General features: G+C 37.3%; 1 long non-coding RNA gene across 4 annotated transcripts in view; it reads left to right on the forward strand.

Moving 5' to 3' along the window:
- The window catches only part of LOC120526177, a 41,689-nt gene extending 20,510 nt beyond the window's left edge, over nt 1-21,179 (forward strand). Inside the window, exons 2-6 of one of the 4 annotated variants that reach the window (XR_005633088.1) lie at nt 16,072-16,375; nt 16,588-16,784; nt 17,824-17,903; nt 19,274-19,434; nt 20,094-21,179. This is a non-coding gene — a long non-coding RNA (uncharacterized LOC120526177). Of the gene's footprint in view, nt 1-13,611; nt 16,376-16,587; nt 16,785-17,823; nt 17,904-19,273; nt 19,435-20,093 lie in introns of those variants that run through there. The other 3 variants (XR_005633085.1, XR_005633089.1, XR_005633090.1) reach the window with 3 other exon arrangements.
- Nucleotides 21,180-22,497: the final 1,318 nt, after the last annotated feature.

The following is a 22,497-nucleotide window of genomic DNA, read 5'->3' on the forward strand; positions in this document are numbered from 1 at the left end:
TCCTGGAAACATTTTGGATAATTTTAAATGTGATAAATGTGCTCAATAAAAGATTTTAACTTGAACGATTGAGTATTTTGCACATATGGAGCTAGACCGTATTCTGTGCATGGCTGCCTTCCACTCCTTTTCTGAAATATTAAGTAACAGATCCTTTCCCCAATGTACTTTGGGGTCTTTGAAAGGAAGGGACTTTAAAATATTTTTATAAATTGTAGAGATGCTATCTGAATGTTCAAGACTGATCAATAAAGGTGGAAGGTGAGGAAAATTGGACAGGTTCTGTTTAGCAAAGTTTCTAGATTGAAAGTAGTGGAAAAATATGTTAATAAGAGGTTGAATCTGAAGTGTAATTGTTCTTAGGATGCAAAGACATTATCTATGTACAAGTCTCTAAGTGTTTTAATCCCATACATTTTCCAGACATTAAATAGTGTATAAGTTTGAGAGGGTGGAAAAAGGTAGTTGTTATGTAGAGGTGCAATAGATTAAAGGTTCTCTGTCTTAAAGTGCTTCCTACATTAACTACATATTCTGAGAGAATGAATGGCAATTGGATTATTAATGTATTGACAGTAATTTGTATAAACTGGGGCACAGAGCAGGGAATATAAAGAAGTACTGCAAGATTTTATTTCTAATGCAGACCAGGCTTGTATAAATTAATGGATTTGTGTCAATGTCCAGGGGCCTCATGTATAAATGGTGCGTACGCACAGAAATGTTGCGTAAGAACTTTTCCACGTTCAAATCGCGATGTATAAAACCTACACTTGGCGTAAAGCCACGCACTTTTCCACGGTACCTCATGCCTTGTCGTGACGCAAGTTCTCCGCTCGGTTTTGCAAACTGGCGGCACCCAGCGTCAAAGCAGTGCTACTGTTCTTGTGTGATTACTCATTATTTTCATGACGCGGCTTTATAAATACACAGAAACTAACCGCATATTGTTTATTAGTGTAATGCATCTGATTGTAATTAACTCGTAACAATATAATGGTCCAGGGAGCAGCCATAGTATTCCAAATATCATAGCTGCTTTAGCGTTGTTACTCTCACTTCTTCTTCTTCTTCTTCTTTCAGCTCCTCCCGTTAGGAGTTGCCACAGCGGATCATCTTTTTCCATATTTCTCTCACTGCACCACTCGGAGTATTTATATCACTGTATCTGAGTGTGAATCACAGCAGCAGCTGATCGGAAAGAGAATTATCGATATACGGCATTAAGCACACGCTGTCTCTGCCACGGCAAAACGTTTCAAAGCCTTTCCTGTACGGACCTCGCGGTTCAAAAACAGTTTCATCCCAAGAACTTTAAATGCAGCCAATCAAGTGCTCCTTGTAGAACTGTTTGTACTTATAAGTACAATCAACCCATTGTAAACTTTCACTATAGTTATAATATCGCACAACCTGAGCCACTTTATAAAGCGCGTATTTACATATGATGACGATATCATTTTTAAGGTGAAATGCAGCAAAATATGTTTGTTAAATTATACAGATAAAACTTTAACTTCATTAAAATAATCTATATTCTTCACTGGGAATAATTAAACATGTACTACGAAGATATTTCAATGTTCTTTAAACGTTTTGAAGAATCGGCGCTAAGCTTACAGATGGCTTAACTTCTATTACAGAGCTGATTGTATGGTGATCGGTTACTTGGGGAAAGAAAAGCAAGGACTCTTGGGCGGCCACCAATATATATTGAATATAAAACAGAAAGATAAAATAACAACACAGCTAAAAACACAGCGACAAATTTCGGCAAAAGTGAAATGCTTGTGTCATGAGCACAAACGTTCTTTAACTCCTATCATCATGAAAATGACATCACGTATACATCTCAGTATTTTAGTTATTCAGAGAGCTGTAATATCACGAATGTAATTGATTCTGTGTCCAGTTGGAGGAAGAGAGCCGGTTTAAGAAGCAAGTAGTGATTCACACACATAGATCACATAGAAGATCAAATACAAAACAAAGCATTTAACGTGCTACTTTAATTACGATGTGATTTTAGAAACTGGTTAATTAAACGATTTTAAGATGAAGTTTATGATGTTCTACTTTAATGACAAAATAAACTACGTGATTAAAGTGGAAATGTCGAGATTGAAGTGGACATTTCGTGCTTTTTCCCCACTGTGTGCCTTTTTTCTCTGTACCCTAATAAGCTTTCATATGACATTCAGACAGTGGGCTTACAACTCGGCTTTCCACGGCGACTTTGATATGCGACTTCTTTTTTATTTCCGGCACTGTGCGATTTTGTGAATGTGAGCTTTCATGTTTCTCCAACACGCTATGCCACTCGATCAACTTCCTTTTGTTGATTATACCACGGCTTATTTGAACAAATAGTATGTTTTTCCTTTGCCTCCACTTGGTATTCGCTGAAATTCTTATATTTTCCCCGTGCTTTTCCCATTGTCTTTTCACAGAAGGCTGCGCTTAAGGGCGATTTATATTGATTTGCATATTCAAAGAGGCGTAATTCTGGGAGGATTTGGGGCGTTACAAAATGCGCGTGCACGAGAGTTAGTTTTCACGCTGGTCGGGATTTATGTAGCGGAAGAACGTGGAAGTTGGAGTACGCACAGATTCCTGCATCTGGATTTTTCTGTGCGTAAGCACATTTCGGCTTTTGTGCTTACGCCATGTTATAGTGCGAGTTCTACGCACGGCGTTATACATGAGGCCCCAGGACTTTATAGCTTGATATTTGCTACCCAGTAATAGAATTGAAAGTTAGGTAGTGCCATGCCACCTTCTGCTTTAGGTCATTGTAGAGTCATCCTTTCCATTGTGTATGTTTTGAATTCAAAATAAAATAAGTTATGATTGAGTCTATTGTCTTAAAAATGTTAATGCATTTGAGGATGTTTTTAAATTTAGAAGAGAAGCTTGGAAAGAATGGCCATCCTAACAAAGTTGATTCTCCCTGCTAATGTAAGATGGAAGGGTAGATCATCTATTCATATCATTTCATTATTTTCATGCAGACAGCAACATTTTATTGAAACAGAGCTTTATATTTGCTTGTGATATTTAAACTGATCTGCTAAAATAAATGAGAAAGTATCCAGTCCAACATTTTGAGCTGGAGAATTCACTGAAAAGAGCTCAATGTTATTTAAATTGTATTTTGAGTCCAGATATCTCTTGAAAATCTGCTAATGCTTTTGGCACAGGATTTTGTTGGTCAGATATATTTAGTACCATATCATCTGCCTATAGTGATATTTTCTGTTCAAGTCCTTCTCTGAGAATCCTCTTTATCTCTGATGCAGTTCAAAAGTAAACAACTAGTGGTTCAATGGTGATTGCAAAGAGCTAAGAGGATAAGGGGCATCTTTGTCAAGTACCACATTCTAGTTTGAAGTTGTCTGAAATAATGTTGTTAACACAAACTGAGGTTTCTGGACTAGTATAAAGTAGTTTGATCCATATGTTTGGGCCAAACCCAAATTTGTGCAATTTGGTGAATAGGAAGTCCCATTCAAACATATCAAATTCTTTTTCTGCATTTAAAGATAATGAGATCTCTAGGATGTTAGACTTAATGGGAGATTATATTATATTACACAGACGTCAAAGGTTAGAAGTTAAGTGTCTGCCTTTAATTAATTTGAGTTTGGTCTTGTAATATTACAAAAGGAAGCACTTTATTAATCCTTCTGGCTAGAACTTTGGAGAGTATCTTAATGTCATTATTCAGAAGAGAGACTGGTCTGTATGATGTACATTGCAATAAGTCCTATTTTTCTTAGGAAATATGTTAATTAATGCTTGGCGAATATTTTGAGGTAGAATTTTGTTGTCAGTTGCATTTCTTAACACACTACTGCAGAATAATTTGTTGGCTGAAAGTACTCAATGTGTCAGGGAGAGGATGTGCAGAATTGTTCATAATGGTACTCAGATTTGTTTTATTTGTCTCCTTTGCTACCACCTCCAGAGAGTCAAGAGTGCATCCCATAACTGAGTGAGCCTGCCCTTTTGGTCAGTTTGTTGATTTGGTGAGCCTCTCTTGAAGTGACACCACCAGCTCAGCACACTGCAGAATAGAAAATTACATTGGCCAACACAGAGCTGCAAAAGATGTGAAGGATGTCATTCCCCAGTAAAATTTAAATTCTACAAATTATACTAAATGAACTATTAAAACAAGAAAAATAAACTATTAAAAAAAGAAAATTATTATTGGTCTCGTCCGATGCGAGAGATGGACGTCTGAAGTGGAGCTCCGCTAGCAGTGGTGCTATTTTTCATATTATTTGCTTATTATTCTGAGATATCCTGTATTTATTCAACCCGAGAGGGACCGCTACAGTATATGTAAACACATATAAACATGGCCAACAAGAAGGGGGTCCGAAAGAATCGAAGACTAAAGCTACATCCAAGCTGCGATCAGCAAGCCCTAGTTCGAGATACGGCCTCTCAGAGACAGACCTGGATCAGATGGGCGAAAGTACAGACTCCTCGGGACCACGGTCCGCTACATCGTCGCCGGCTGAGAGCGAAAAGGGGAGCGAAGGTGCGATCGTGAGTGCAGATGTGGATAGCTCGCCGATTGGAGAGGATTACCTGAAACTGGAAAAGGCCGGGAGGTCCGCGGCTTCAGTTACGCAATTACGCGGGACTGGAGCAGCGGGGACACCGGCTTCAGCAGAGTCTGCTGCTTCATCTACGGTACAAGAAGGCACATTTGAGCTATCTGAACTGAAAGTGTTGCTCGCTGAGCTCAGGCAAGATATAAAGAAAAGCGAGAGGCTAATGAGAAAGCAACGGCAAAGGCACTTGAGAGACTGAAACAGGAATTAAAACAGGAAATCCAACAGGCAAATGAAAGGCTGCGTCAAGAAGTACAACTTGAACTTCGACAGGTGCTGGGTAAAATTGAAGAGCGCATTGAGAAAAACTCGGTTAAACTGAGCCCGCTTGCTGATCGATTGGAGCATCTTAGTGAGACATTCACGAATCGGATCGAAATAGCCGAACATCTAGCTGCCAGTGCCGAGGAAAGAGCAGTAAATGTCAGTTGAATGTAAAAACTCGGAGAAAAACTTGGAGACAGACTGGCTGCTTTAGAAGATGGGAATAGAAGGTATAATGTCAGAATTGAAGGCCTGCGGAGAATCGAGAAAGTTTAAACCCGTGAAATTCGAACTGAACTTTTTCTAAAATAATCGGGGCGACTTTAAAGCAGAATCTGAGATAGCAGCGGCTTACAGCGCTGATCAAACACCGTCAGACCCGACCAAGATCTTTTATAGTTCGTTTTGAACGATTATCATTTAAGTTAGAGGTGATGGAACTCCTCAGGAAAAAAGGAAGATATTATATATGAAGATTGCCACATTCGCGTCTTCCCTGACTTCTCTCCAGCAACAGCTATCAAACGCCGCCTTCTATAATATTAAACAGCGCTACGGCAAGCCAATGTCAAATACGGCCTCCTGTATCCGCAAAACTGAAAGTGGAATGGCAGGGTCATTTCTATGTTTTCGCTAGCAAGGAGGAGGCAGAAAATGAGTTAAGAAAGCTGATCCGGGACTATTCTGATACATAATTGTGAGTCATGGCGGTAAATGATAAAGCTAGGATTAATAATCTACTGTCTGATCTATTTGTTTTAAAATACGGGTTTTTATCAGCATATATTCTCATATTCTTATATTATTATTACTTACTTATTACTTATCATTACTTAGTATTACTAGGGCTAAATGTTTATGTTTTATTGTGCTTAATTACGTTTTCCTCCTCTTTTTCTTTTCTAATTATTTCATGTGTACCCTAAATGAGACTGTTCAATATCATACCCTTGGTTTGCTGTTATTGCTATTACTGCATTAAGACTTGTTATGCTTGTTTTGGACACATCTTTAACACCATCACCTGGGTTTATTATCTGGGGATATCATCTTAATGCACTAAAATTGATGAAGATTATATATATATATATATATATATATATATATATATATATATATATATATAAGTGCAAAATTCTTTTCTTTTTTTTTTTCCTCTTTTAAAGACTATATTGGTAACAGATATCTCTATCTTTTAACCTTAAAGCCCACTGCATGGGGGCTTGATGTGCTTTGGACGTGCTCTGTCTCTGGGTATGTCAGAGGACTGGGACTGCATGAAGTGGGTTTTAGCCTCACCTGGGGAGGCAAAAAGGGAGGGTGGGGGTTAAGGGGAAGAGAAAGAGAGCAGGCTTGATCTATATCTAATCTATCATCTCAATCTTTATAATTATAACTATCAACGTAATAATAAGCTGCATGGCAACAACTCTTGGGGAATAGGAAATTAAGACCTAAACTATTTCACTTCCAGTTAAGACTATAATATGACACCAAAAACTCAGAATCAGTGTCTCCATGATGGGACAGTTAACTTCGTAAGCTGGAATGTTAAAGGCCTGAATCACGAATTAAAGAGAAAGAAAGTACTTTCTCACCTAACAGGTCTAAATGCTAAAATAGTATTTTTACAGGAAACCCACTTACTAAGTAAGGATCAGTTCCGGCTGCAAAAGACTGGACTGGCCAAATGTTCCATTCTAGTTTTACAAAGAAAACTAGAGGGGTGGGAATTCTCATACATAGAACAGTACCATTTGTAGCATCAGATGTAGTATTGGATCCTGAAGGGAGATATGTGATGGTCATGGGAGACTTATCTAACTGTAAAATGATTTTGATAAATGTTTATGCACCTAATGTTGATGATAAGGAATTTATACAAAATTTATTTGCATCCATTCCCAATCTGAACACTCATAAACTTATAATGGCTGGGGACTTTAATTGTGTTCTAAATCCACTTTTAGATAAGACTTCCTCCACAGGGGAACGCAACTAACACCGCAAAGATAATTACAAAGTTTATAACTGATCACAACTTATCAGATCCCTGGAGGTTTTAAACCCAAATTCAAGAACATATTCTTTCTACTCACCAGTACATCATTGCTACTCAAGGATTGATTACTTCTTTATAGATAATAACTTCTTGCCTAAGATTAAATCTTGTAAATACGATGCTATTGTTATTTCAGACCATGCTCCGATGATCTTGGAGCTGAAATTACTAAGCCCCATACACTCACCCCAGATGGCGTCTCAATCCGCTTCTATTAGCTGACGAGAATTGTACTGAATTTATATCCAAACAAATTGAATTCTTTCTAGAGACAAATACATCCCCTGAGATCTCTGCAGGAATACTCTGGGAAACTCTTAAGGCCTTCTTAAGAGGACAGATTATCTCATATCTTTCCCACAGAAATAAATCCGAAGCGAAGAAAGTAGCAGAGATAAAAGCGAAATTACTAAAATAGATGAAGAACATGCCAGACTACCAAGCGAGACTCTACATAAGAGGAGGCAGGCTCTACATTCAGAATTAAACCTCTTGACAACTAAAGAAACCGAACAACTAATTTACAAATCCAGACATCATTATTATGAACATGGAGAGAAAGCTAATAAGCTTTTAGCGCAACAAATTCACAAGCAAGATGTATGCAACGCAATCTCGTAATTACTAACACGAACGGAGATAAAATCATCGAACACAAAAATATAATGTACACTTTTAGAGACTACTATAAATCCCTATATACTACTGAGTTTAAAGAAGACAATATACAATCTAATGCATTTCTGGATAAATTACAGATACCACAAATTGACGCTTTAAGTGTGGAGGAGCTCGATAAACCTCTGTCATTATCAGAATTACTGGATGCTATAAAGTCACTCCAAGGTGGAAAAGCAGCAGGCCCTGATGGCTACCCTGCAGAGTTTTACAAGAAATTCTCCGCTCAGCTAGCTCCCTCCTATTAGCAACATTTACAGAAGCCAGAGATAACCAATCTCTTCCACAAACCTTTCGCCAAGCACTAATCACTGTCTTTCCAAAACAAAATAAGGACTTATTACAATGTGCATCATACAGACCAATTTCACTTCTGAATAACGACGTTAAAATACTCTCTAAAATCATAGCTAGAAGGATGGAGAAAGTGCTCCCCTCAGTAATATCACAAGACCAAACTGGATTTATTAGGGGCCGACACTTATCTTCAAATCTTCGACGCCTGTTTAATGTAATATACTCACCAACTAAATCAAACACCCCAGAAATATTATTATCATTGGATGCAGAAAAGCATTCGACATGATTGAATGGAAATACCTTTTACTATTTTGGAGAAGTTTGGGTTTGGCCCAACATTTGTGCATGGATTAAATTACTGTATACTAACCCAGAAGCTTCAGTTTGCATCAATAACATTTGCTCAGACTACTTTAAACTAGAACGTGGCACAAGACAAGGATGCCCTTTGTCACCACTGCTGTTTGCAATTGCCATTGAACCACTGGCAATACATTGTCGAAATACTGATCAGATAAAGGGGATTAGCAGAGAAGGACTGGAACAGAAAATCTCATTATATGCAGATGACATGGTACTGTATATATCGGACCCAGAAAATTCTGTGCCTGCAGTCTTAGCAGCACTCACAGAATTTCAAAAGCTCTCTGGTCTCAGAATTAATCTGAATAAAAGTGTACTCTTTCCGTGAATTCGCAAGCATATAATATTAGATTAGACACCCTTCCTTTTATCATTGCAGAACAGTTTAAATACCTCGGGGTAAACATCACAAGTAAACATAAAGCTCTTTATCAACAAAATTTCGTCGTCTGCATGGAAAAAATTAAACAAGACTTGCATAGATGGTCAACCCTTCATCTCACACTAGCTGGAAGAATTAACACTGTTAAGATGAATATTCTTCCTAAGCTCCTTTTTATTTCAAAACATACCAATATACATTAATAAATCGTTCTTTAAGCAATTAGATTCAACAATAACCTCATTTATTTGGAATTCTAAACATCCACGCATCAAAAGAGCGACCCTACAAAGACAAAAGGCAGAAGGCGGCATGGCTCTACCTAACTTCCAGTTTTATTACTGGGCGCAAATATACAGTCGATAAGAACCTGGACACAAATAGAAGAACATACACAGGCATGGACCGCAATAGAAGTAAAATCCTGCAGTACTTCTTTGTATTCCTTGCTTTGTGCTCCAATAAACACACGTTATCGGCAATACACTAATAACCCAATTGTGCTCCACTCACTTAGAATCTGGAACCAATGTAGAAAGCATTTTAAGACGGAGAAGCTTCTTTCTGTGGCACCCTGCAAAAGAACCACCTCTTTCAACCCTCACAAACATATGCAGTTTTAATATCTGGAAAAATTTGGAATTAACTTGCTTAGAGATCTTTATATAGACAACGTCTTTGCATCCTATGAACAATTACATTCCAAATTTAACATTCCAGCTACAAATTTCTTTCACTATCTTCAAATCAGGAACTTTGTTAAACAGAACCTTCCAGATTTTCCTCATCTTGCACCCTCATCCACGCTGGAAAAATTATTGCTCAATTTCAAGGAGTTAGACTCCATCTCTACAATATATAAAATCCTTTTACAATCCCTTCCTTTCAAAGATCCAAGAGGACACTGGGAAAATGACCTCTCAATTAATATATCAGAAAAGGAGTGGAAAGTAGCAATGCAGAGAATTCACTCAAGCTCCATATGCAAAGCATACAATTATACAACTCAAAATTATATATCGAGCACATCTGTCTCGACTAAAACTCTCCAAAATGTTTCCAGGGCATGATCCAACCTGCGAACGTTGCAACCAAGCCCCAGCCTCACTAGGTCACATGTTCTGGGCCTGCTCCAAATTAACATTATTCTGGACAAAAATTTTTAATTACCTCTCAGACAGTCTTGGACTCACAATCCCTCCTAACCCATTAACAGCTGTGTTTGGGGTTCTTCCAGAGGGTCTTAAAGTGGAGAAAGACAAACAAATTGTGATTGCATTCACTACACTGTTGGCACGCAGACTTATTCTGATAAACTGGAAGAACCCAAACTCTCCTCTTTTAAGTCAGTGGGAAACTGATGTGTTATATTATTTAAAATTGGAAAAAATCAAATACTCAGTTAGAGGATCTGTGCAGACTTTTTTCAAAACATGGCAGGATCTAATCAGTAATATTTTGAAATGATTTTATAAAGCACAGAGAATTTGTTGATTTAGGTATTTTTACAAGCCTTAAATTTTACACCGTTTGGCTTGCTCTCTCTCTCAAGGGTGGGGATCGATCTGTTCTTAGCATAATTCTTTTTTTTGTAAAACTTGATTGCTATGTATTGATTGTAATAAAATTAATAAATAAAAAAAAAAAAAAAGAAAATTCCACAAGTATCAACCTCCTTTGGAAATCACTCTAGTGCAACTAGTTATCTATGGAAGTGATTGATACATGTGTGTACACAAGTGTCCATGCAATGAGTGTGAAATGTACATATTTGGTTGGTACAGTCTTTAAAGTTGTTGCAAAGATTCAATCAAAAGAACAGTATACGAAAGTTTTCAAAACAGTTTACTTTTAGAAAAATTATGACAATATGGCATAACCGCGTCTTTGAAGAACAAGGTGTCCTCCTAGTCTGAGCATTAAGATGAGAATGGAAAAGCTACACATATGACAACTGTTACTTCAGGAGGGCACAGCACAAGCAAAGTAACTTTTTGATGGAAGTGGGCATAAAGATCATGAGTGCAGTTTTCTAGAAGTCGCAAGAATAGGTGGAATCAAAATATAGTATAATCTTCACTGTACAGCATAGTGGTGCATTGTGATGTTCTGTGAATGATTCTCATTGCAAAAGTGTGATCAATGCCTGAAGCCAGAAAACAAAATGAATGCAGCAATGTACAAATAGATCAGAAAAGAAAAGAATACAACAGTGTGCGAGACACCTTAACCTTTGTGTAATTCAAGTGTGGTAGGAGCTAAAACTTGCAGTGTTGTCCTGCTTGAGAAAGCTTGAACAATTTGGAAAAGTAAAATGTACAAAAAGTGCAATGTCCTAATGAGACAACAAGACTCATGGTTGTAATCTCTGCTAATGGTATCTCTAGCAAACAAGGAATAGATAGAACTTTATTTGTCCCGAAGGAAAATGTAACAAGAATTGTAAAATTTTACAAGAAAAAACATACAAAATAAATTAATGAAAAAAAAACAAAAACTTTTGTCTAATGATAACAGAGCAGTCACAGTGAGGTATTATAAAGGTATACTGTCATTAGTATAACGTTTCTTGACACACTTTAGCTGATTCATTTGTTGGCCAAAAGACCTCAGTGTTTGTGTGTCAGAGAGAGGATGTACAGCATTATTCAGAGTGTCCATCTGTTTTGTGTTTTTCTTCTCCTTTGCTACTACCTCCAGCTGGTCGAGACTGTTTCTCATAACTGACCCTGCCTTTTTAATCAATTTCTTTAGTTGATTAATTGGACCTCACTTGAAGTGTTACTGGCCCAGGACACCACAGTGTTGTAGAATATGTAAAGAATGTCACTATACACATTACAGGAATGTAATTTCCTAGAAAAATCAGTCTGCTCTGCCCTTTCATATATACAGGGAGATTAATTTGAAAGAGGCCCCGAATATTCTGTAATAACTCTCTCTAGAATGGAAACAAAGTGCAATGTGCTCCTCAGTATATGGAGCTTCTAACAACCTGGGATGCCCCCGCGTTGGAGCAATGAGGTAGGCACCAGACAGCTGTCACAATGTTTAATCTTCTGGGTGCATATCGCCAGTACCCCTTCACTCAGTCACTCGACTTCTTATTAGGGTAGTGGTATACAGTATTGAGCAGTGCGTCTTCATGGTGCAAACCTATTGGGTCACCATTTTGTTTAAGCAATGTCAGAATCAACTGGATGATCATGAGTTAATGGAAAGTTTCTTCCAGCAAGATGGTGCAATGTGTCACACACGTTGTTAGAAACTTAGTCCTTCTTCAGCAACAGGGTAATTTCAAAGGGGCTTTTTCACAGTCGCCGGATCTGACACAACCAGACTTCTTCCTTTGGGGTGCTCAAAGAGAAAGTCTGTCAGAACAAGCCATGCACTGTGGAAGATCTGATGGAAAACATCCAATGTGAAATTGCTGCTATTCCCCCCAAGACGCTTGCCGATGCTTTCAGGAAAATGGAGCGCCACGTTGAAATCTGTCTGGGAGAAAACCGAAACCACTTCCAGAATCGCATGTAATGCAATCGATTACACATACGTCAAGGTATATCAAGTGTTTTTTTGGTTTAGATTGCTTCCTAATGGGAGTTACAACAGAATATTCCAGGTCTCTTTCGAGTGAATCTCCCTTTATTTCATCTGTTTTACTAGACAAGTGCAGGCTGTCATTAATTTGGACCCAAGACTACTAATAACAGAAAAACCATCACATCCACTCCCTGAATATAGACCAGTTATAGAGTCAATAAAAGTCAATAACCAGATCCTTTGTTTTGCTAATGTTAAATCAAATCAAATTTTATTTGTCACATAAACATTATACATACAGTGCAATATGCTGCCAGAAGGAAGGACCCAAGGTCTCTGATTTATGCACATACAAGTTCAACTGAACACACATTAAAATGGGACGCAGTGCAAGTAAAATTCAAGGCTGATACTAAAAGTGCCAGAGAGCTTGCTGTATCATGGCTATACAATGAAAACGCCATTAACAGATATTTGGACATGAACCCAGCATGTGCAGACTTGAAAAGAAGAACATGTACATAATAAATAAGACTTTATGACCAACACCCTTCGAACTCCAGCTCATTAATCAACCTCACCACATCCACCTCCCCTCCTTATTTGTTATATATTGCCTTTATATATTGTTATATATCAGATATCATTTTCCTCTGATTATGACTCCTGATAGGAGTTGAAAGCTTAGGAATAAAAAACTATTTTAAAGGTACGTGATTTATTTTCTCCTTTTGTGGATTTCCAGCTACAAATATGTGATCACAGCACTGTATCACAGACCTTTGCTTCCACAGTACAATATGCAGTGAAATGCTCTGTTGGTCAACTCCAATAGCTGTGCCTTTAAGTAGAATATAAAAGGTCAATAACAATACTACTTGACTTTACAATATCAAAAGCATTAATACAATTATACATATGTGATAAATTATATTTTGATAAATAACTTAATGACTTAAACAATTCAATGTAAGAGAGTTAACAATAGGGCATCATGTTGCACATACCATAAGTTGCAAACAATTCTCTTAGCACCAAGAAACAAAGATCTCCATAGAGTCCTATACTCTGTCTCATGCCATATTTTCATTTCATTTTGATATTTACACTTTTACATTTTTTTCATTTATTTTGGGAAAAATAAACAAGTGTAGTCAATTCTCCATTGAAAATACTTTGTCCTATACCTGAGCTTAAGAACAGGCCATTCAGCCAAATCAAGCTTACCGATCCCTATACAGCTAACTTATCCAAAATAACATCAAATCAAGATCTGAAAATCCATATGCCTTAATAGTTCATCACTCTGATGTGACTGCTCTTTTAAAATTTGAGCCAAGTCAGTAGGTTTTATTCGTTTTAGTAATTTTGGTGTGCATTATGGCGTAGCTGTTGTTTGTTATAACTAGCTGTGCTAGCCATCAAAGATGGGTTGAAATCCATGTAATATACATAGAGCTTGTTTTTTTTATTTGTTACATAGGTTGCCCATTTAGTCTGGTCTAATAACACATGCCTGATCCCTTTCTCTCAAGGCAACCTTTTCCTCTGTGGGTAGAGCTGACCATTTTGGCTGCTTCCTCTCTGTATCAATCATTGAACTGACCACTCTTGTAGTCACACTGTTTTGCTGGGAAAATGCAGTGGTGGTCGGTACCACATTGGCCTGGTTTAGCGACCCTAGCCTAGTCATGTTGGGGCTTTGGGTTCACAATGTGTGCAACAATTTATCATTATCTTCATGTGATGGGTAATGGGTAAGTGAAAATATGTCATTAGCATTAGAGCTATAAACCTCATTCACATGGCTAAAACGAGTCCAACAAAGTTACTACCATGCTGCCAACATATAATCCTGCACAGAAGAATGGGCCAATAACACTGAATTTTCTTATTTTTAGTCCTTTGTTCTTGTTTTTTAATCTTTATTCTACATGTTTTGCCTATTTTTTTATTTTTCTTCCTAACCCTAGCAACTGGACAGGCACACAGATAGGCAGAATTATAAACAGTCACTTTTTCTTTTGTTAAGCTATATATTTATTGAGCTTCTATAAAAAAAAAAAAAACTAAATTTGCCTAAAGTGCTCTCTCTGCATCTTTCACTCATGTAAAGTAACTATTTTATGTGCCCTTGTGTTCTTATTGAAGAAATCATTTCATATTATAACTACACCCATCATACTTATTCCTTTCACTATTCTGAATATTTCTGCCATGTCTTCTTTGAATCTGCAGTTTTCTGAAAACTGAAAACGTTAATCTACAATTTTTGTTCATTTCCCCGCAGTCCTACAATAAGTCTTTTTTGGAGTTTCGATAGTGCAGTCATTTCTATAATAAACCACCCAGGTGTCCATAGTATTTGAGTGGGCGGTACATTAAAACCTACCTATAATTCTGTGTGGAGGTCAGGGGTACAGGAACATCTCAGGTTGCTAGGAAACAGCATGACTTTGACTCCAGTTAGTGTATCAAAAGTATTGGCTAGGTAAGGCTTGACTTTGAGAAGAAGAGGAGAAAACTCACAGATAAAAATGAATTTTGATGAGGGTCAATCAGAGCAATGGGTGTCAAAGCTTAGAAATTTGACTGTGAATTATTATTGTGTATGTGTTGATACCTTAGAGTGTGTGCAGCTTGTGCACATACTAGAAGAAAAGTTCGCCTGAGGTTTGAAGTCAGCAATTACATCAAAAGTTAGCCCATATCAGTGATTATTCCTAGATACTGTACTTGTATTGCTTCATTATGTCCACAATCTCCCCTTTTATTACTATTGAAAGAGTGGAGGGAGGAGAACACATACAATCTACAGCCATATATTTGGTCTTTGAGATATTTAGCAGTATTGAACAAACTCATTGAGTCCATGGCTGTTGTCCTTATCTCACAGACTCACAATAATAGTGTCACCTGTAAATTTAAACATGTATGCTTATTCCTAAGTGAGCTCCTGTAGTAATTTGTATACAAAATAAAAGAAAATGAGATAGTCAGCAGCCTTGAAGTGATCCAATGAATAAAATGAAGATATCAGAAAAAAGTACCATTAGCACTCATTCTTTGCATTATTTAACCTACAAAGTTCACTATTCACCTCACTAAGTTCAAACAGAATTTATCAGTTTGTGAACTGTAATTGAATTGTATTAAAATCAGATGAGAAATCAATATAAAAAAATCTGTATTGAGTTTTCGGCCCTTTCAAGCCCTCTTACCGCAGATTTAGATGTGTTGCTGTGGGATCCTCCACCATCTTCATTGCTCTGTATGCAAATTGGCTATGGACCAGACAGACTGGGCTTCTTTTGACAGTTTCCTCTCTCTTAATCAGCTTCTCAGAGGATTTTGTGATGAAGGTTTTGATTATCTGGTTTTTCCTGTTGGATTAACATTTCCCTGTTTTCAGAATTTGGGCACCTGTTGTAAATCCAGAGACATCTCAGATATACTGGTATTATATCAGTTGTGCCACACAGGATGGAAGCAGGTGTCAATTTATTCTGTCTGGGCCACAGCTTTCAAATTTTAATTTTTGTCAAAGAAGGGCTGACCCCTAACTCCAGTCTTGAGTTTGTTCTTCTGTTGAAGATAAGGATCAGCTGTATTCCAAAGAGTCAAACATATCTCATTATAAAAATCAGTAAAGCAGATTGCGCCTCCGCAATTTTTTCAGTTACTTTTGAACACCTCCAAAGTTTCCTTCTTCCCTGGTTTATTACTGAATTAACAATACCTACGTACTGTTTAGACTTAGATTCATCCATGTTACATAGTATATCGGACAACAAGCGTTCTCCAACATTTCTTGTCTTTAGTAAAGTTTTTTTTAACCAGCATTTTTCTCCAAGTTTTCCACAGATGTCCTTTTGGCTGTTTGGTGTTGAGAGGTGCCCATGTCATTGCCGTCTTTGGGATCCAATGATTCTCCATTCGAAGGATGTGGCTGGCAAATCGGAGTCTTCTGCGGGCGATGATGATGTGGAGTTTGCACAAGCCACTTCCTCGCAAAACCTCTTTGTGATGTGATTGTAGTATCAGAACTTGAAAATTCATTGTAGACACCTCTGCTGGAAGACATCAAGCTTCTTGTTGATACTTGTCAACGCCTTCCATGTTTCATTGGCATAAATGGCTAAAGGAATCACAATACGGGTAAGCACGTGAAGCTTGATCTTCAGGGTTGTGAGAATTGCTCAGAAATGTGGTGGTAGATGTATTCAGGTACACCTCATATATGAAGGCAATGGTAGGCAGGTACCAATAGATAGTATACAGCTGCAATTCAGTAGGGTAATTGGATAGAGTGAAAGCATGGTAATGTTCGCATAAGGGAATAGTAATTCTCTCAATATCTTCACATAAAGCAATGTTAAGGACGTATCAAGAATAGACTACCATTGGTGAAAATGCTGAGCTTGGCCCTTGCAACTCTAAACTGAATAAAGTGGAAGTCTAAAATTGTTTGATGGATGGAAGCTTTCAATAGAAGGGGTAGGATGCAACTGAAGGATAACTGAAGAGGAAGGTCTGTTGTATGCCTAATGAAAATCGGAATCCAAAGGTAAGACACGTGGAGTTTATTTAGTAGTTTTTGAGTGTTTTTTGTATGGGTTAGTATTCATCTAGATTCCCTTTTAGAAAGCTGTCAATTTCCCGAGCACTAAAGTTCCTATAAGTTCATTTGGACCTCCCCAAGTATATTGTCATAATACTCTGTCTGATTGCTGAACTATAGGCTAGTATTAGTTTACCTTTCAATGGAAATTCATAGATATTTGGATCATCCATCTCTGTAGGCTATAGCAGGAAGACTGGAACAATGTGCATTGTTTAAAATGGAAATGTATATGACATTAAACTGTAATTCCATAATGCAGTATGATTCAGTTAAAATTAGCAGTGATCAGGTATAGCATATTGCTAATAACCTTTCTTTGTACATCTATAAAATCCACATGGTGTAAAATAAGTGGCCAATTAAAGTAGCACAGCACAGGACTGCTGTTTTTCATGCATGTACACTGCACTACAGTTTATGTGGAGGAGTGTTTTTTTGTAATGAATTATGCATAGTTTTTTTTTAATATATTATGGCCAATGTGGGAATCATAGTATCATAAAAAACTCACAGCTGAGCAATCAAAAACATTATTCCAGGGTAGGCAAAAGCCATAAAATAAATACCAGTTTACACTCCTTATGAGCTGTTTACTGAGCAACAAAGGCTTCTCTTCACCCTGACTAGTACATTTTGGGCAGAGTCTTCCTCTATCTCCAGTAGCACTGCTGCACCCGTGATGGGATGCACAAGCATGGCTTAAACCCCAGTACCTTGAAAGACAATAATTTAATCTCCCTCTGTTTATCAGTGTCCTTTAGAGAGAATGAAGTCTCTCTCATCACAATAATGTGAAATGTTTATCTTTAACTGACTGCATTATTGGTTAGCTCTGTGGACTACTGCACCTTCTCCAGCTGTGATTAATGCCACTGCTTGGTGTTGGTAAAGGGGAATAGGAATGTTCACCATGGTCTTATCTAAATCAAATGAAGGATCCTATACTTCCAATATATGAAGAGCATTTTGTTTTTGGATTTAGATGCAAGAAGTAGAATGGTGTTGCAGTACTGTTCCTTCATGCATCCATTGTCCTGAGATGAAATTCCATCCTCATGCAGGGTATGTAGATTTTCCACACATAACAAAGACATGTGTGCTAGGTTAATCTTCAATTAATAATAAGAATTTTACTATAGTTTTTTTTTTGTTTTGTTTTACAGGAGATGCTTTACATTTTTCAGGCAATAGGTCTTTTGCTTATAGTTTGAGTATTGTCAAGTTAAACAGGAGTGCAGTGCATGCTCAGGAAGTTGGAATATGAAGCAGGATTCTACAGTGGTTTGCTTAGTACGCTTTAAATTTCACAAAATTAACTTGAAGTTAGTGATAACAATGTACTTTAACATCTTTTATATTTTTTGACAAATTGTAAAATTTGAATAGACCCTCTAATAAATGTGAAAAAGTGAGCCAAATTGTTTAAGTTTGGTTGCAGAGGAATCTACCTTTGTTTATTTTAGATAACAATGACAGCTTCAGAGATCTCTCTCTCTCTTTCTCTCTCTCTCTCTCTCTCTCTCTATACAGTATATGCAATATAGTGTCTATATATATGTATGTATACAGTGTATATATATATATATATCCATCCATGCATTATCCAACCCGCTATATCCATAGCTACAGGGTCACGGGGGTCTGCTGGAGCCAATCCCAGCCAACACAGGCGCAAGGCAGGGAACAAACCCCGGGCAGGGCGCGCACACACACACCCACACACCAAGCACACACTAGGGACAATTTTAGGATCGCCAATGCACCTAACCAGCATGTCTTTGGACTGTGGGAGGAAACCGGAGTACTCAGAGGAAACCCACACAGACATGGGGAGAACATGCAAACTCTACACAGGGAGGACCCGGGACTATATATATATATATATATATATATAGTAAGCATGCAACTGAAATGAAATGGAATTGGAATATCAGGAAACAGAACTGATTTCAAATCAGTTCCATGCAATTACATTTTCTAGGATGATTTGACTTATTTGCTAAATAGTCCACAGTATATTAAATATTAGGAATCACATAAATCACAAACATAAAATTCAACAATATTGTATGTTTTATACATTATGTATGTTAATTTCCCAGTTATAAATCAAAAGTGAAATATGAAATTTGATTGTCTCATTTGCATATGCCACTCTGCACATTAATGTCCCTAACAACATTTTCTTAAATTTGATTAAAGCGATGTTGCCCAGAATTCCATTTAAAGTGAAGGTTCATAACCTATGAGTAAACAGTATACAGTTAATGAAAACCAATTAGGGCCCATGTTGAAGGTGTGAGACTGGAGATTTTCTGTGATTATTATTGGAAAGATTTTGAATGACCTTGAATTTCTTTGTGTGTATAATCTGGAACTGTTTTGTTGATCTGATTTGTGTATGAACTCTGCATTGCAATATTAACACATAGATTTGGAATCCCTATTCAACTGGAAATGACTGAGACATCTGAAATTTAGGGGAAGACCTTTATAAAGGATCATTTTGGGGAACCAGCTCCTACAACTTCAGGTAGCCACATTCATGGATTCAAGTGAGCTACATCAAACTTTAAATAACATCTTCAGGCGAGTATGTGTACTGGTTGTGGACCAAGTACTTTAAAAACATTTACATATGAACTCGATAATCATGCGCATAGGATTTAATCCATTGCTGATAATTATGTAGGTTTGGTTATTTACCAGTGTAAAATAAAAAAAAAGGTTCAGTTTATGTTGTTGCATGTAAAAAATTGTGCACTTCAAAAAATGCATATGTTTAAACTAGATAAAAAAAACTTTAAATGGGAATTTTTAAAGTTTTATTTAGCAAATAAATCTGCCAATGGAGGTAAGCAAAATTAATTTGACAATATTTCTTAAATTAAGCTAAACAATCATAAATACAACTTATGTGAATTCTTAGAATAAGGAAAATATGATTTAATCTAATGATTTAAATACTTTTCACTTGCTTAGATTTCATTTTTGTAGTGTGCATGGGGCAAAAAGAGTCAATGGAATCAGTAAGTAATATCAGTGAACATGTCTGGCACGTTTAGTCCACTTTCTCATGCAACAATGCTGAGTCCCAGAAATGTGCCTTTCCAGTTGCCATTATTTATTTGAATTGAATAATTGATTGTAGTCACAATATTATTCATGTATTGAACACATTTTTGGAGCCACATGTACATGTGAGTCAATCACAGTTGACCTAGCCTTTTTTGTTGCTATTTTCGTTTCCAGAGGAATTATCCTGAGATTCTCAGTGACAAAACTACCCTCACCACCAAAAGCTCAATTCAGTCTGGACAGAATGATTTGCTTGACCTCACTACAAAATTGCCAGCCAACAACCATCATCTGTTGTACCTTACAGATAGCATTGTAGACTTAATTGTTAATGGGATGGGTCTTCGGTCAACCATTGAAGACAGGGACTTTTGCAAGATTCTGCAATTGGCTGAGCCTCATTTTACAATACCAAGCCACAAGCACTTGCGTCAATTCATTCATCGGTTGAGAAACGCCTGACTCAGTTTGAAAATATGCAGTGGTTTCAGTTGGCTGCAACCCTGGACCCAGGATTTAAACTTGACCGGTGCATGGGTGGAGAAAGACAAAACATCAAAGACATTGTAACAAAGAGGGTTCCTTCAATCTCTTCACCAAAAGCAGCAACTACAAAGGATTGATATTCACCACAAAAAAAAGAACAAAACGTTCTATATTTATGGACACCCAAGTCCATTCTACAACTACAGAGTAACCAGCATCAGAGGATGTACTAAGTTGCCTAAACCTACTGTGCCATACTAAGGAGTTTGATCCTCTCCTGTCCTGGAAGGGCAACCAGAACTGATTCTCGTATTTGCCTCAAATTGCTTGTCAGTATCTAGCTATTCCTGCCTCATCTGCTCGTGTGGAACGTGTTTTCAGTATTTGCTGGCAAGGTATTTAGGCCTGAGAGATGCAATCTTAGTTATGAAAAAATTTAAGGAAATGATGATTGTTTGATGCAATAAAATCTTAATATATGTGAATGAAATACATGAATGAACATGACTCATTTTTTATGGTTTGAGACATATATCATGTGGTAGCATTTATCTATTTGAACTGGCAATCATATATGTGAGGTTTCTGAACTCTTTTAGGACCCTCCACCCCCCAACGTGATGACATGCCGATGCGCGACTGCCACATCTGTGGAGAACTGCTTGTCCATTGCCGAGACTACCACAGGTTTGAAGCGCAGCAGCAGAGCACCGTGGAAACAACTATGCGCCAATCGTATTATAAATGCAGGGAACAGTAAAACTTGGCCACTGACCTGACCCTGACTATATCCGTTTGTTGTGTCTGTGTATAGGAGAGTGGTATCTCCCGCTGCAATAAATAACTGCTGTTCCTGTTTCAAGTTGAATAAAGCTAGTTTTGCTAAAGTAGCCCGAGAATGGGAGTAATGATGTGCTGGACCCCACCAGACTTTTTCCTGTGGGGTTACCTAAAAGACAAGGCGTATCAATATCACATCTACAATTTGGCTGAGCTACATGCAACTATCACAGAAGAATTTTAGAGGATACCAGTACAGATGTGCCAAGCCACCTGTGACGTTGCTTTTCATCTTCAGGCGTGTATCAATCTGGATGCCGCATTGGAGGACCACGCCATGGAGAACAGGGGATGAAAAAACACTTAAGGTTCTTAATTTTCTTGTTCCATTATATGATAATAACATTGTTCGTTTTCTGATAATAACACCCTATCAATCATATACATAGATATGGGCCACCCTGCATATATATATATATATATTTTTTTTCATTTTGGCTGAGAACACATAATCTGCAACAAAGGAACTGGGCAAGTTGGATGTTCACCAGTTTCTTGTTGTTGCTGATAGGACAGCTTAAAGACTTGCACCACCCAGGCTGTTATTGGTTTTGATGAAAATAAATATTGTTTTTTAGTGAAAGCTAAAAGCAAGTGTCTTTGCCTGACTGCTTCTAAAGGACCAGGTGGTTAGATTGTCTATTCCTTGTCTAACTGAGGTTCCTTAAGGGCACAGGGGGATACCTTTGTTATGACCTCTTCCGGTGGTAAACTAAGTTGAAAGAAACATTAGAAACGTACTTGCTGTTAAAGAATGTCCTAGTCAGCTTGTCTTAGAGGTCCCAAAGTTGAAACACATGGGGTGCAGAATGGATAGTGGGAAAGATGCAATTTTACCACTAACAATTACATAGTTGTTTTTGACATTTCTTTCAATCCCCCATCTAGAAATCTAACCTAAGAGGGTAGTTGATTTCTATTGTTTTAGGTGCATTTCATTGATAACTTGATAACATGATAATATATATGAACGCTTGGACCTACAACTACTACTATTACTATTATTATGGTCTCCTTCTAATAAATTGACATCTATCCAGGGGTTGTTCCAACTTTGCACCCAGTAATGCTGGAATCTTTAGTTCTGACCCCCTGCAAACCCACATTGGATTTAGTGGGTATTTAATAACAGTGTGTAAACGTAAGTCTAGTTTTAAACTTGAATCAAAATATGAACGTAAAAATATGAAACTAGTATTGATTTATTCCTGAGCCTTGCATGCAATCAAAAATAAATAATGAAAAAGTACAT

This window comes from Polypterus senegalus, chromosome 1 (genome assembly GCF_016835505.1).
Source record: "Polypterus senegalus isolate Bchr_013 chromosome 1, ASM1683550v1, whole genome shotgun sequence".
Taxonomy (NCBI): Eukaryota; Metazoa; Chordata; class Cladistia; order Polypteriformes; family Polypteridae; genus Polypterus; species Polypterus senegalus.